The following is a 14296-nucleotide window of genomic DNA, read 5'->3' on the forward strand; positions in this document are numbered from 1 at the left end:
TAGTTCCACTCAAATCATGCAAGTTAGAGTCCAAAACAAGGGCAAAAGTGTTTGGAAAAGTAGATACGACGGAGACGTATCAACAGGGTCTTGAAAAGTTGCCGCAATATATTTAGCTTGACGCCGGATAGGTCCAAATGGTACCTATTGTATCCGAAGACACGTTTGCCCATAGTTCGGTCAAGCCGAACACTTGGCAGTTGGAATTTTCTGCATTGAAATAGGCAATGCAGTAGCCCCCGAGACACTGGTCTGGTGGCAACACCAGATCAGGGGATCGATGTGCCCCTTTAATATTTGTAAATAATGAGCGCAAAGCCCAGTAGCCCTCGAGCCTTAATGTGGGCACGGGTGGCCGAATTAAGGATCGATATCCAGAGTAAAATCATAGATTATGTGTAATGATTCTATGTATCCAAGTACTTTACATCATTGTTTTGACTCCATTGCGACCGTTTATCAGTTGAAAGGGGCCCATCGTCGGCTTCTACACCTTTGTAGATACTACACAGGGTGTTTCCGCAATAACAAGAGAACCCTTAGCCGACGTATCGGTGCCCGAAGGCGGTTGTGTTAGCGGAAACGAGGCAATCAGATATGCGGGCTTTATAACTTTTGCTTAGTCATAGGAGCTTTAAACTAGGGAAACTAGCTATGAGCCCCCGTTAGTGTTCGGCGACATCCGAGGTCAAGCCGTAAACACTGCGGCCAATGTTATGAACGGCCCGTCATTTAACATAATCATCGGATCGCTGACCAATTTACACTTATTGTGACAGTCAGTTTTTGGCTTTCTCCACTGAGGTGCTTAACCATGCGAGCTATCACAGTGGTTCTCCCTTTGCACACCTAGCCGAACAAAGCGGAATGTAGGAGGCAAGCACGGGAGCCGGGCAACCCAACTATTGACCAAAGACACAATTCGAAACCAATGCATATATAGTAGTGTCCGAGAATGTTTTTGCCGAATCTCTAAAGGTGTCCGGCGTTGCACGGCGAGACTTCTGCTGGAAACACACAAATAGTTTAAAAGTGCCATAGGCTTGGAAAACCAAAAAAACTTCAGTAAAAACTGGATGTCCGAACTACAACAAGTGTTCGGTGCCAAATCGAAAATTGGTCTTAGAAAAAAAAGGTGCTTCTGTCGTGCTTTAACATGACACATCCTATCTCAAGACTCCAAGCGGGTCAGCCTACGGCTTCAACCTCCTATCCCGAAGGCGGAATACTTCTCGTTAGGCCAGTTTAGTAAACTGATCTCTAGCGGTTTTGTGAGAGAAATTAGGCTCCCTGGCTAGTGACCAGACCCTCGTGTCGAAAAAGGGAGTGGTAAATAATAAAAAAAAAACTTTGCAACGACTAAGAAGAAGAACACTTATTATAAAACGGCTCATATAAATTTAAGAGCCCCCAAGTGACTTGGGTAAAAGAATTTTATGTATAATGATTCTATGTACCGAAGTACTTATATCATATCTGTGTTCACCCGAACTTTAAACGCTTCTTAACCGACCGTCGACTTCTCCCTCTTCGGTCAAGAGCCGAAAAGTGTTATGTACTCCACCTGTCGAGAATATCGATGGTGTTTCCGATAACCAGGCAATCAGGCCATAAGGCTGTAACAGACAAAGCGCGCTCAGGGAACTTATGCCATATTACTGACGAAATGTAAGAAGCATCTTCGAAGAAAATAGTACCCCCACCGATACCTTTCTTCGGTTGCTCATTGCTACTATGAGACTTGTGCAATAGATTTTTTGTACTCATGAGTTCCGTTGTGGCCGACCATAATTGAAAACAATAAGAGCGCTAGCTTTTGGCTTCACCCAGTCTGAGGTCCGGCTCGGATGACCCGATCGTGACAATCGCAGAGGTGCTCCCTTTACTCCCTAGCCGAACAATCGGGAACGTAGGGGTAAACACAGGAGCGAGGCAACCCAGCTTGCAAATCGCTTAAGTCAACATGGTGCATATTGTGGCGTAATACACGAACAAGGAACGAAGCCGTACAAGTGTAATCATTTGCAAGAGGAAAGGCTTCATAAAGGAAGCCCCCAAGTAAACGGGGTATTTGAATTTGTGTGTCACAAACAAAGTTTCGACAAGGAAGTTTTTCACAAGCCACTTTTTGCCAAAAAGGTATAATGCTTGGTCGAACCGAACACAAGTTAAAAATTTAAAACTTTGAGCATGAAGGGAACTTAGCTGGTTAATGTTGATGCAGGGCGTCGGCGTGATGCGGTAAGGCGTGGCAAAGCCTGAATTCACAGGTCGGTCCGAGTTCCAGATGCGGCGTTCGCCGGACTATGTACGGAAACTGGCTGAACCACCATGCGACCGTCGTTAATGCGGCCACCATTTGATAGACCTGCGTACATATGATGGACAAACCAGAGTAATAATTCCTTGGGAAAAATGAACCCAAACAAGCAAAAACTACTAGGATTAATAGCACCTAGTTTATTTGTTGTAGCAATCCGAAGAAAGGTGATTCCCAAAATTGGGACTCGATCCGCACACCCATTGCCCGATGGGCGATAAAGCGACGGCATGGCGATGCTGGCAAAGGTTGGCTCGCCGAGGCAAAGCAAACGGTCCAGCTAACGTGACGAAGCCGGTCGGCTAGTGACGCCGAAGTCTCCGGAGTAGGTTGATGAAGAGATGGCGAAGCCCCCGGTCCAGCCGAGATGTCGAAGCCTCGATGTCAGCCGATGAGTCGAAGTAGGTCGGCTTGAAGGAGCAACAGTGCGGCCCTGCCGATGCAGGTCGTGACGTGGTCAATGCCGGCTTGATGAAGTGACCGTGCGGCGATGACGGCGTGCCCGCTCCGTGTAATCCATGGGGCAGCGATGTTGGTGATGATTTATCCTTCGCGATGCCGAACTCCTGTTCGGCTCGCCGAGATGATGATCCGAAGAAGTTGAGCTCGGCTCAACAAAGTGACGACGTGTCTAGCGCAGGTCGGCAGCAGTGGAGCAATATTGCTGGACTGGTTTGACACCAGCATGATGGTGAAGATCATGTTCAAAAGATTTTAAAGTTAGTGGGATGTGTTCGGGAACAAAACACAATACCCCATACAAAATTTCCTTCAAAAAGGATGTCCGAAATCCCGTTCATAAAAAAGACGAACTCGGGTCGGATTCGTTTTCGCGCAGAAAACAGATCCGAAAAGTGATGCACTAATCGGAAGGTTCCCGAAGTTTGGACAGTCGGATCGAGCTGAAATTTTGAGAGGTGGTAGATATAGGAATTCTGCAGCCGATCAACGGTTGGATCCTCCAAAGGACGTTTGAGCTAGAAGCTGGACACCACACCCTAAACTCGTCCAGATTCCCGTCCAGATTTGACACGGCTCCGGTATATCGCGGATTGCCAGAGATTCCTCCATCAGAACTCGACGAAATTTTCCAGGGTTGTTGTAGACTCAATTCGCGCACAATTCCACCGAAGCAATCGTTAAAATGACACTTGAGGAGGCGGTGACGGCGGATACAAGTTCGTTGTCCAGAAAAACAGCACGGTCGCCCGAGGGCAATGTTGACGTTGAGCCCCCGGGCTCCTTGGATGATTCCTCCATGATCTTGATAGAGATCGGAGTTGATGTTGATGAAGGCCCTCATCCAAACATGACGATCGGAGGTAGGGCGCAGTCCTCGGTCCAGCCATGGTGACCAGCCGAGCCGGTGACGAAGAAGCCGATGTCGCAGTTGATCTGCAGTCGAGCCATTGATCCTTTTGCCGATCACACAGCGGAACTCTCAATGAAAGCACCAATGTCGGTGTCAAAACCGGCGGATCTCGGGTAGGGCGTCCCGAACTGTGCGTCTAGGATCGATGGTAACAGGAGACGGGGGACACAATGTTTACCCAGGTTCGGGTCCTCTCGATGGAGGTAATACCCAACTTCCTGCTTGATTGATCTTGATGATATGAGTATTACAAGAGTTGATCTACCACGAGATCGTAGAGGCTAAACCCTAGAAGCTAGCCTATGATTATGTTTGTTGTTCTTTTTCTATCGACTAGCCTGGCCTCGGTTTATATAATGCACCAGAGGCCTCGGATAATAAGAGTCCTAGCCGAATACGCCGGTGGGGAGGAGTCCTTGTCTTCATCGCCAAGTCTTGTGGAATCTTCCTTGTAAGCGGCAGCTGTCCGAACTGGCCCATGAGTATACGGCCATGGGGGTCCTGGGCCCAATCTAACAGATTGGGAGATGACGTGGTGAGTACCCCCTAGTCCACGACACCGTCAAGGAGGGGGTAGCTGGAGGCGGATCTAGGGTTCCCCCCCCGGCGCTCGCGGGAGTGTTGCGGGAGGGAGAGGGGGAGGGGGTGTCCCCCCCCCCCCGGCGCTCGCGGGAGCGTCACGGGAGGGGGAGGGAGCTGAGCCGGTCAGCGTTACCCGATGTACCCTCACCCTTGAGGATGTCATATCACTGAGTTGGTTGTAGGCGTCTGTGAACAGACTCTTCCTGCTGCCTGGCAGTAGCCTCTCAGGATTGGCAAACAGGAGATGCACCATATAGTTGGACATCTGTCTGCATCGGCTACCAGTAGCATTGTCTGTGTTGGAGTGGAAGAAGAATTCCATGGCTATATGCCACAGAAGGACGCTCTCATCAAATGGCTTATCTATGCTCCAGCCCAGGAGTGGGACAAAATTCATAGAGTATGTTCAAGCAGTACAGTACAGTAGAGTATGTTCCTAAATTCCCCATCAAAGGAAACTAATAGTATTTTTGAGAGATGTTGACCCGTCCCACCCCCGCCCCCGTCCCCCACGCCTCATCGGGAAAGGCGTCGGCGGCGAGCCCCGAACCAGAATTTACTCGCCTCCCCACCTACCCACCCTCCAATACGCCTCCCGCTAGCCCTTCCCCTGGTTTTCTCCGACCCTAGACCTGATCACGATAGGCACTCATGGCGGGGAGGCTGCGGAAGCGGGTGCGCGTGCGGAGGCTGGGTCCGGCGACAAGGGTGGCGGAGCCAAGGGCGCTGCCAGCCCCGGCGGTGGCGCCGCTGGCTCTGATCGACCTGGATTCGCCGGCGGCGCGCAGGGAGATGCGTCGTGTGGTGCGGGAGCGATTTCCCAATCGCAGCGAGTGGGGCGACATTCACTTTCAGATAATCGACCACGCGACCTTCACAGAGAGGTCGCGCTTCATCGGCGACGAGGGCACGAACGAGGTGGAGCTCCTGTTTTGGGCAATCCAGGAGGCCGAATCGGTGATTCCAGAACAGGCGGCTCGGTGAGCGTCCTTCTGGACGGCGAACCCCTCGCGGCTCAACATCAGGCCGCCGCGGGTGGATGCGCTGGCCAGCATCCCGCCGGAGGAGCTGCCGTCAAGGGTTCTGCCTCTGGCTCATCCCTAATTCCTTCCCGTCATGTACGATTACGGCGGCACTCCATTGAAGCTCCTCCCTGGTCTGGTAATTTTGAGGTGCCCCCTATCCATATCCCCCCGAATTTTCGTTCCCGGTTGCTTGCATTTTGCGAGAGGCTGCGCAAAAATCGTTTGAACGCTGCCCCCATTGATGGGGCTCCTGATAAGGTTGAAGATCGAGTGGTTGCTGCTTCTGCAGTAGGGTCTTGCACGGAGAGGTCGAGTGACGCGGTGTGTTCGCCGGCGACCAACATTCAGCGGGTTGCCGCTTTTGGTGGGGATTTTTGATCTGTCAAACCAACCCCTACGCGTATTCCTAGTCCATCCTTCCGAGGGCGTCTTTTTAAAGAGAAGACGGATTTAAAAAAAGCGTGTTCGTCTTCTGACGAAGCCCTAGAAATAGAGGAACACTTCGGCCAGCTTTGGCTCATCCCATCCCCTCTCCGCCGCCACCCCCATAGCACATCCCTTCCATACCGCAAAATGCTACCTCCACCGGATTCCTCTGTTGGATCCGGAAAGATCTTGTGGAGAATAGGTCATTTCTAGCCTCTGATTGCTTCCCGGCCACCCTTCGCGCTTTTGATCCCACTCCAAAAACAATCAAGCTCATCCGAGAAGGGATTGGCCCAGGATCTCTGTCCTTTGCTGAAGTGGTCAAACAAGGTGCGAAGATGGCCGACCGCATTGGTGCCAACCCTTCTGGTGTTGCTGGTCCGGCCAAGGGAGCGGTGCAGAAACCCGCCCTGGTGCTGGTGGATCTAAGCAGATGAACACGACTGGTAAAAATCCTGTCCCTCCTCAAAGACCAACTAGATCCACTGGTTCCACCGCCACCTCCTCTCAGGTTCAATCGTCCCAGGTTAATGAGGTGGAAAAAGAGCAGCCTCTAGATCCCAGGTACAAAGACCTGATATGTTTTAACTGTGGTGGCCCTGGGCACTATGTGGGTAACTATGTTAGACCTAAAGCTTGTTTTATCTGCCAACAATCCCACAATGTGAACAACTGCTCTGCTTGGACTAGGGTTCAGCCCACTGCAGCTTTCTTTGGGAGTGGTGCTAGTGGCCTGGGCTTTTATCATGTTGAGGTTCCTGTGGCAAATGAATCCAAATGGATCAACTTCCAGAACTGTGGTGTGGTTAACATTACCAAAGGTGAGGTGGACAAGGATAAATTGGTGAGTCTTTTGACTGCTACTTTTTGCAAAACCAGAGCTTGGGCTTGGCAGATTAGGGAGTTATCCAGTAAAGAGTTTCTGGTCAGATTTCCTCCATGGAGGAAAGTATTGAACTTCATGGTTTCAGTTTACCCCAAGATATATCTGTCAAAATGACTGAATGGACTGGGTCTTGTGACCCATTTGGTGAACTTATTGAGGCATGGGTGCTGATTGAGGGGATTCCTCCTAAGTGGTGCTCCTAGAAAGTGTTTACACAAATTGCATCCATGTTTGGGGTGCTCACTGATGTTGATTGGAATGGCATGTTTAGAAAATTTTATGAGAATGTGAGGATTAAGATTGCTTGCAGAGACCCTAGGCAAATTCCTTTTGAGAGGTTCATTGAGATGAAGAAGAAGCTATTCTTGCTTGGTTTCACTGTGGAGGGTTTTGAGCAGGTGGGAGGCAAAGGTTCTATGGTAGAAATTGAAGATGAGAGTGAGGATGATAACCTTAAGGAAAACAATGGTAGCCAAGAACCACATGATCCAAACAAGAACAATGATGATGATGAACTCACTGATGATGACACTGACATTGATGGTCTTGATAAGGCTAACTTTACATCCAAAGGGGGCACAAGTTCTTCTGCTGGGAAAAAAGCATGCAACACGATGTCTGACTGTTTGGGGGATGATCAGGGGAACTTCACTCTGGAGTGCCTCTCAAACAAGAGGAATGTTGAAGAGGATGGTATGAATGAGGAGGTGTGTTCCATGAATAAGGGTGCCCTGATTGACAAGAGAGATGGAGTTTGTACTCCTGAAAAGACTTGGTTAAAAAGAGATGATGATGGTAACCAAACTGATAGTATGAGCTACTGTTTGAATCTGCTGAACTTAGTGGACATGTCTGTATCTGATGATGATGAAAGTGTAGAAGAGGTGGATGTGGGAGTTCTCTCCCCTGGTACAGTTCAGAAAATACAAGAGTCTGGTATAAAACGTTCACTGTTGGAGTTTTTGGACCAAGCCCGATCTGGTGGAAACAAGGAAGACAAGAACATAAAATGGGGGCCTGTCAAAGCCCAGAAATATGATACTAGGATGCATGGGAATGTGGACATAATTAAAAAAGCTGCCCAGTATAAGATGAAGAAGAACCTGGAGATTCCTCCAACTTTCAAAGGTAAATCTTTCCCTACCACTGATTCTATTCTCCTTGCCAATCAAGTTGTTCAGGTAGGTCTTGCCATTGGTAGAAGTAATGATAATATGTTTGAGATTATAGAAGAACTAAAAGTTAAAGAACAAAAGAAATGCATTGCCTTTGCTAATGATGAACCAGAAGTAGCTTTGCCTGATAATATTGATCTGTCTCAAAAAGAGTTAGTTGGGACTCCTGCTAGAGATTTCTCTGTGGCATCAGTTGGCACTGCTGATAATATAGACCAATCCCCTGCTGTCCTCACTAAGGTTAAGCCTTGTGTCTTCTCTCACCCTTTTAGAATACCCTGATGATAGGTCTCATTTGGAATATTAGAGGATTAAGTAAGCCTGGTAAAGTTCAGTGCCTTTGTGATGTGATTGCTAAAACTAATCCTGATTTTATTGGTTTTCAAGAAACAAAGAAACAAGTTATTTCTGAGGGTTTCCTTAGAGCCTTGGATGGTAAGAAGCTGTTTAGCTGGCATTTTCTTCCTGCTATAGGGACTGCTGGAGGTATTTTAGTTGGCCTGAAAAATGACTTATTTGATGTGATTGGGTTTACCAACAATAGATTTTCTGTTAGGGCCACTATTAAAAACAAATGTGATGGTTTCTTGTGGCATTTGGTCATAGTCTATGGCTCTGCCTACCCTGAGTTCAAAATGGATTTTGTCTCTGAGCTTCATGATATCTTTGATTCCAGTACCTATCCTGTTTTGATTTGTGGTGATTTCAATTTAGTGAGAGAGAGTAAAGAGAAGAGCAATGGTCTTGTAGACCAACAAAGTTCTTTGTTGTTCAATGATTGGGTTAATAGGTGGGGTCTTATGGAAATTTCTATTTCCAATAGGTGCTCCATCAGCCTTCTACCATCCAATCCATCCATGCATATGCATGCTTAACTCCGCACGGTGACAATAGCATCAGCGGGCGATAACACCATGGTTAGCCGTGTCTATGCCCGTGTTACTGCCATGGGCTTTCGTTCCATAATTGATATCTCCTGTCTTGGGGTTTTCTTGACAAAACTTTGAGTTCTAATGCTCCATGTTCCGGTCTTTTTCCGACACCTTGATCTCGGGTATTTACAGCTTCCATAGTCTAGCAAGTTCCATCAGGGTAACCTTCCTTGTTTATACCAATCTGGAAATTCTTCAAAGCCTTCAAATTCTCCTAGTCTTCGGAGTCTTCAACCATTGTAGTTCCAATTATTCCAATGCTCGGTAAAATACTCTTCATTCCGAAGTGGTCTTAGTTGTCCGTTATCTTGTACTCCTTGGAGTGGTCTCATCAGTCGAATCTTCATGGTCACGAGGGGAAAAGGGGTATAGTCTCACTAAAAGGGAATATTTGAATAAGCTCAGAAGAGAAGAGAGGTAAAAGATCTTTTTGAAAAGAAAGTTGTAGAGAAAAATCTTTCCTATGGGCTTGCCAGTTTCTAGGGGTCACGTCCTACAGTCAACATGTGCTCTGATACCATCTTGTAGCGACCCGATCTCAGACGGTCAAGTCTCTGTGCTTAAGTGTCATCCCTGGATCGGTATGCTGACACACACAGTACTCGAGGATTTATAACAGAGGTAAATCACATGTATAAAGTAACGTAAATACTATTACCTCAATCCATAAAGCAGAAGTAACAACAAGGTTGTGGATTCCCATTGAAAGATCGTGGATGTCGCCTAGAGGGGGGGTGAATAGGCGCTTTAAAATAATTACGGTTTAGGCTTGAACAAATGCGGAATAAACCTAGCGGTTAATTTGACAAGCACAAAACCTACAACAACTAGGCTCACCTATGTGCACCAACAACTTATGCTAAGCAAGATAAACAACTAAGTGATAGCAAGATATATGACAAGAAACAATATGGCTATCACAAAGTAAAGTGCATAAGTAAAGGGTTCGGGTAAGAGATAACCGAGGCACGCGGAGACGACGATGTATCCCGAAGTTCACACCCTTGCGGATGCTAATCTCCGTTTGGAGCGGTGTGGAGGCACAATGCTCCCCAAGAAGCCACTAGGGCCACCGTAATCTCCTCACGCCCTCGCACAATGCAAGATGTCGTGATTCCACTAAGGGACCCTTGAGGGAGGTCACCGAACCCGTACAAATGGCAACCCTTGGGGGTGGTCACGGAACCCGTACACTTTGGCAACCCTTGGGGGCGGTCACCGGTACCCGTCAAATTGCTCGGGGCGATCTCCACAACCTAATTGGAGACCCCGACGCTTGCCCGGAGCTTTACACCACAATGATTGAGCTCCGAACACCACCAACCGTCCAGGGCGCCCAAGCACCCAAGAGGAACAAGCTCAAGGGCACCAAGCACCCAAGAGTAATAAGCTTCTCAACTTGTAACTTCCACGTATCATCGTGGAGAACTCAAACCGATGCACCAAATGCAATGGCAAGGGCACACGGAGTGCCCAAGTCCTTCTCTCTCAAATCCCACCAAAGCAACTAATGCTAGGGAGGAAAATGAGAGGAAGAACAAGAAGGAGAACACCAAGAACTCCAAGATCTAGATCCAATGGGTTCCCCTCACATACAGGAGAAAGTGGTTGGTGGAAATGTGGATCTAGATCTCCTCTCTCTTTTCCCTCAAAAACTAGCAAGAATCCATGGAGGGATTGAGAGTTAGCAAGCTCGAAGAAGGTCAAGGGGGAAGAACACGGGCTCAAGAGATAAGGTTGATTGGGGAAGAAGACCCCCTTTTATAGGAGGGGGAAAATCCAACCGTTATGTGCTCAGCCCGCACACGAGCGGTACTACCGCTCCACGAGCGGTACTACCGCTCGGGCGGAAGAAGCAAGGAAACGGATCAACAAAACATGAACCTTGGGGCGGTAGTACCGTTTATAAGCGGTACTGCCGCTCACCCCAGCGGTACTACCGCTCGACCGGAGCGGTACTACCGCTTATAGGCGGAACTACCGAGCCTTACTGCCGCGCGACTACCGCTGAACCCGACACGAAAAGAGCAGACCCAAAATCGAGGCGGTAGTAGAGCGGTACTGGAGCGGTACTACCGCTTGACGCTACAAGCGGTACTACCGCTGCCACCGCGGTACTACCGCTTGACGCTACAAGCGGTACTACCGCTGCCACCGCGGTACTACCGCAGGGAAGAAAAACAGAACTACCATAACTTCTTCAAATGAACTCTGAATTGAGCAAACTCAAGCTTGTTGGATAGAGGAAGACGAGTAGCATCAAAACATATAAAATAGTAAGAGGTAGTAAGAAGAGGCAGGGGAGGTATGCCAACAAATAGAGGAGTGAAACCTCCAACCGAGAAGAACCGACATAACCTCCAACATCGAAAACATCATAGAAGATGCGAGTGAACTCCGTTTTCGATGAACTCGAGCTTATCATCAAGATGACCATAAGCTCCAAAACTCACAAAGAGAAGAACCAAACAAGAACCAATAAAGATGATGCAAGGATGCAATGGTTTGAGCTCTCTATGACACGATACGATCAAGCTACTCATCGAGAGCCCCCCTTGATAGTACGGCAATCGATCCTATAACCCGGTCTCCCAACTACCATCATGAGACCGGTAAAATAGAAAACCTATCAAGAGCAAACCTTTGCCTTGCACATGGTCCACTTGAGCTAGATGATGACGATCTTGACTCCCTCAAGATGGACCACCTTTCTTGATTGCGTTGGCTCGATGAAGACTAGTTGATTGCTCCCCCATACTCCACTATGGGTGAGCCACCCTTCCGCACATCTTCACAAGTCCATTGTCACCACAATGGACGGCAAGCTTTAAGCACTTGATCTCTTCGTGATGCTCCACTTGAACTTGCACACGGCAATGTTGATGACGATCACCACTTGATGTCATCCTCTTCATGGGTTGAGTGATATCTTCCTCTTGACGCAAGCCCATGAACACGTACCTAACCCCACATAGAACACTCACGAAGACCAAGGGTTAGTACACAAGGCGTAATTGACAATGCTTACCATACCATGGGATCGCTTGATCCCTCGGTACATCTTGTGCGCTTTGTGTGTTGATCAACTTGATTCACTCTTGACTTAGTCTTGATCAACCTTGACTCTTCCAACTCTCTTCATTTGGATGATGTCTTGAAGGTAAATATGAATTATCACACAATCTTCTTCTTCAAGACATGCTTGCAATAAGCTCAACTCTCACATGACCAATCTTTGGATAATTCCTTAATAACACCTTGGTCAACACAAACTCTCCTTGAAACCAACACATGTACTCCAAGAAAAGCCTACGGACAAAACCTTCAAATATAACTCAAGGCAACCATTAGTCCATAGAGATTGTCGTCAATTACCAAAACCAAACATGGGGGCACCACATGTTCTTTCACCCATCAACACCAACGACAAAGCTGAGTGTAGCAAATTATAACCCTAACGTATCACTTACTCGTCGTAAGATTCCTGCAACATGAGACGTTGCAGCCACAAAGGGTCAATACATTGAATGTACTGGCAAATTCACACCATAGGATAATGATGAATAATAACTATCACTACATGCATATATGGCTGGTGGAGGCTCTATGGTTACAATGTTTTGCGAAAAGCCAATTTTTCCCTACTGCAAAGGAATATATTTTATTAACTACAAAGTTTGTTGAAAATATTGAGAAGGTTCCTCCAACTCAATCCCAAAATAATAATCATTAACCCAATCAAATTCATTAAATAGAGTGTTGAGATCAACATGATAATCCAAGCACCAGAGACTCAAGATGTCCATAACCGGGGACACGGCTAATCGTGATTAGTTTGTACACTCTGCAGAGTTTGCGCACTTTTCCCCACAAGACTCGATCTCCTCCATTGGATTTCTCACACTACATGGTGTTTGAGAAACGGATGACCGAGACACAGTCTTTCTGAAGCATTAACACTAACCCTGGGTAGACAGTACCAACCTACATCCCCTACATCTGCTAGCCTACCACTGAGAGGTCATGCAACATACTCAACTATACTAGAGCCCATAATAGCTTGTGGCTGCACACGGAAGTTTCTAGCATGCTTATGATCCCTTTGAGCCTGGGTGGCATTCCATAGGGTGATCACACGGGTCCTCCGGGATCCCCTTGGGCAAGCACTGGGTTCTCCAGGTGCCCGGGCAAACCACTGGGTGCTCCAGGGTGCCCCAACCATTCCACCCAGATGTGTATTAAAGTAGCCACCTTAAGTATCCCTTAGTTAATCATAACTCTCACATCTTTCATGAATTCTCTCAAAACCAAACCACGTCTACGAGCATAGCATAGCAGTAAACATAACGTAGTAACTCCCAAGGTTTGAATATAAGACAATAGGTTCTACCTCATTAACTACTTCCCAATACCCACATGTTATCAATCCTACTCATGCAATGTTTGAGGGTTGAAACTAATGCATAAAAACTGGGTATGAAAAGTATGATCAAAGTGTGAACTTGCCTTGTACTGTTGATGAAGATCATTCACACTCATAACTCCTGATAGTTATATTCGTCACACTCCGTTCAATCTATCGTAAGCAAGCAATTGCATACATAAGCACTCATACAAAAGAATCGAAGAAAAGATCTCGGAAAACTTCGAAAACAGGCAAATAACTCTTGCAACAGAAAACAATTTCTAATAGTACCAAAATTAAGTGAATTTGGCCTTATCAGAAAGTTTGGGTCAAGAGCTTCGATTTGCAAAAAGAATCAACTCAAACGGGGTTATAAAACTTAAGTTATGAACAAAAGAAGTTCAAATTCAAATCTGTTTGAAATCAAATTATAAATTTTCAAAAACAAGTTTAAGTTGTTTTACTGGACAGAGAGGATCATAACGAAGATGTGGGCGTTGGTTTCATAAAAAAATGGAGCTCCGGTTCAAAAATTACGATCGAACGAAGGTTTGAACTAGATTTGAAGTTGAATAAATTTGATTTGCTCAATCTCCAAAATCCACTTTTTATTGGAAAGTATATGTCACATGGAGTATTTTGCAAAAAGAATTTCTCAAATCGGAGTTGCGGATAAAGAGTTGGAGGGTTTTGAAGTTCAGGGGTGTTTTGAAAAATCCAGGGACTAATCTATGAAACTTATATCTGCAACTGGGTCCCTGGACACGTGGCAGAATTCTACTGGCTGAGGACCGTCTGCTGTGGAAACTAAACAGCGAACGCCCGCTAAATAGCACACACCGATTCGAAAAGAAAAAAACAGCTAGATCTAATCCGGGCCGCGGGTTTTAGATCTGACGATGGGGCGGCGACGACGACTTACCGCGGCGGCAGCGACGTCGTCGATGAAGAAGAAGACGGCGGCGGCGGCTCGGGTCCGGTCGGGGCGGTGGTTCCGGTGGTCGGAGAAGGCGGATGAGTGCTCGGGGAGGGGAGACTCAACGCGGCGGAGACGAGGGCGGAGTCGACAGAGGTCGACGGCGACTGGACGGAGCGGGCGGCGGTGGGCGGATCTCGACGGCGGCGGCTGTTTCCGGCGAGAGCGGGCGCGGTGGTGCCTCGGGTTGAGGAGAG

This window comes from Triticum aestivum, chromosome 1D (assembly GCF_018294505.1).
Source record: "Triticum aestivum cultivar Chinese Spring chromosome 1D, IWGSC CS RefSeq v2.1, whole genome shotgun sequence".
Taxonomy (NCBI): Eukaryota; Viridiplantae; Streptophyta; class Magnoliopsida; order Poales; family Poaceae; genus Triticum; species Triticum aestivum.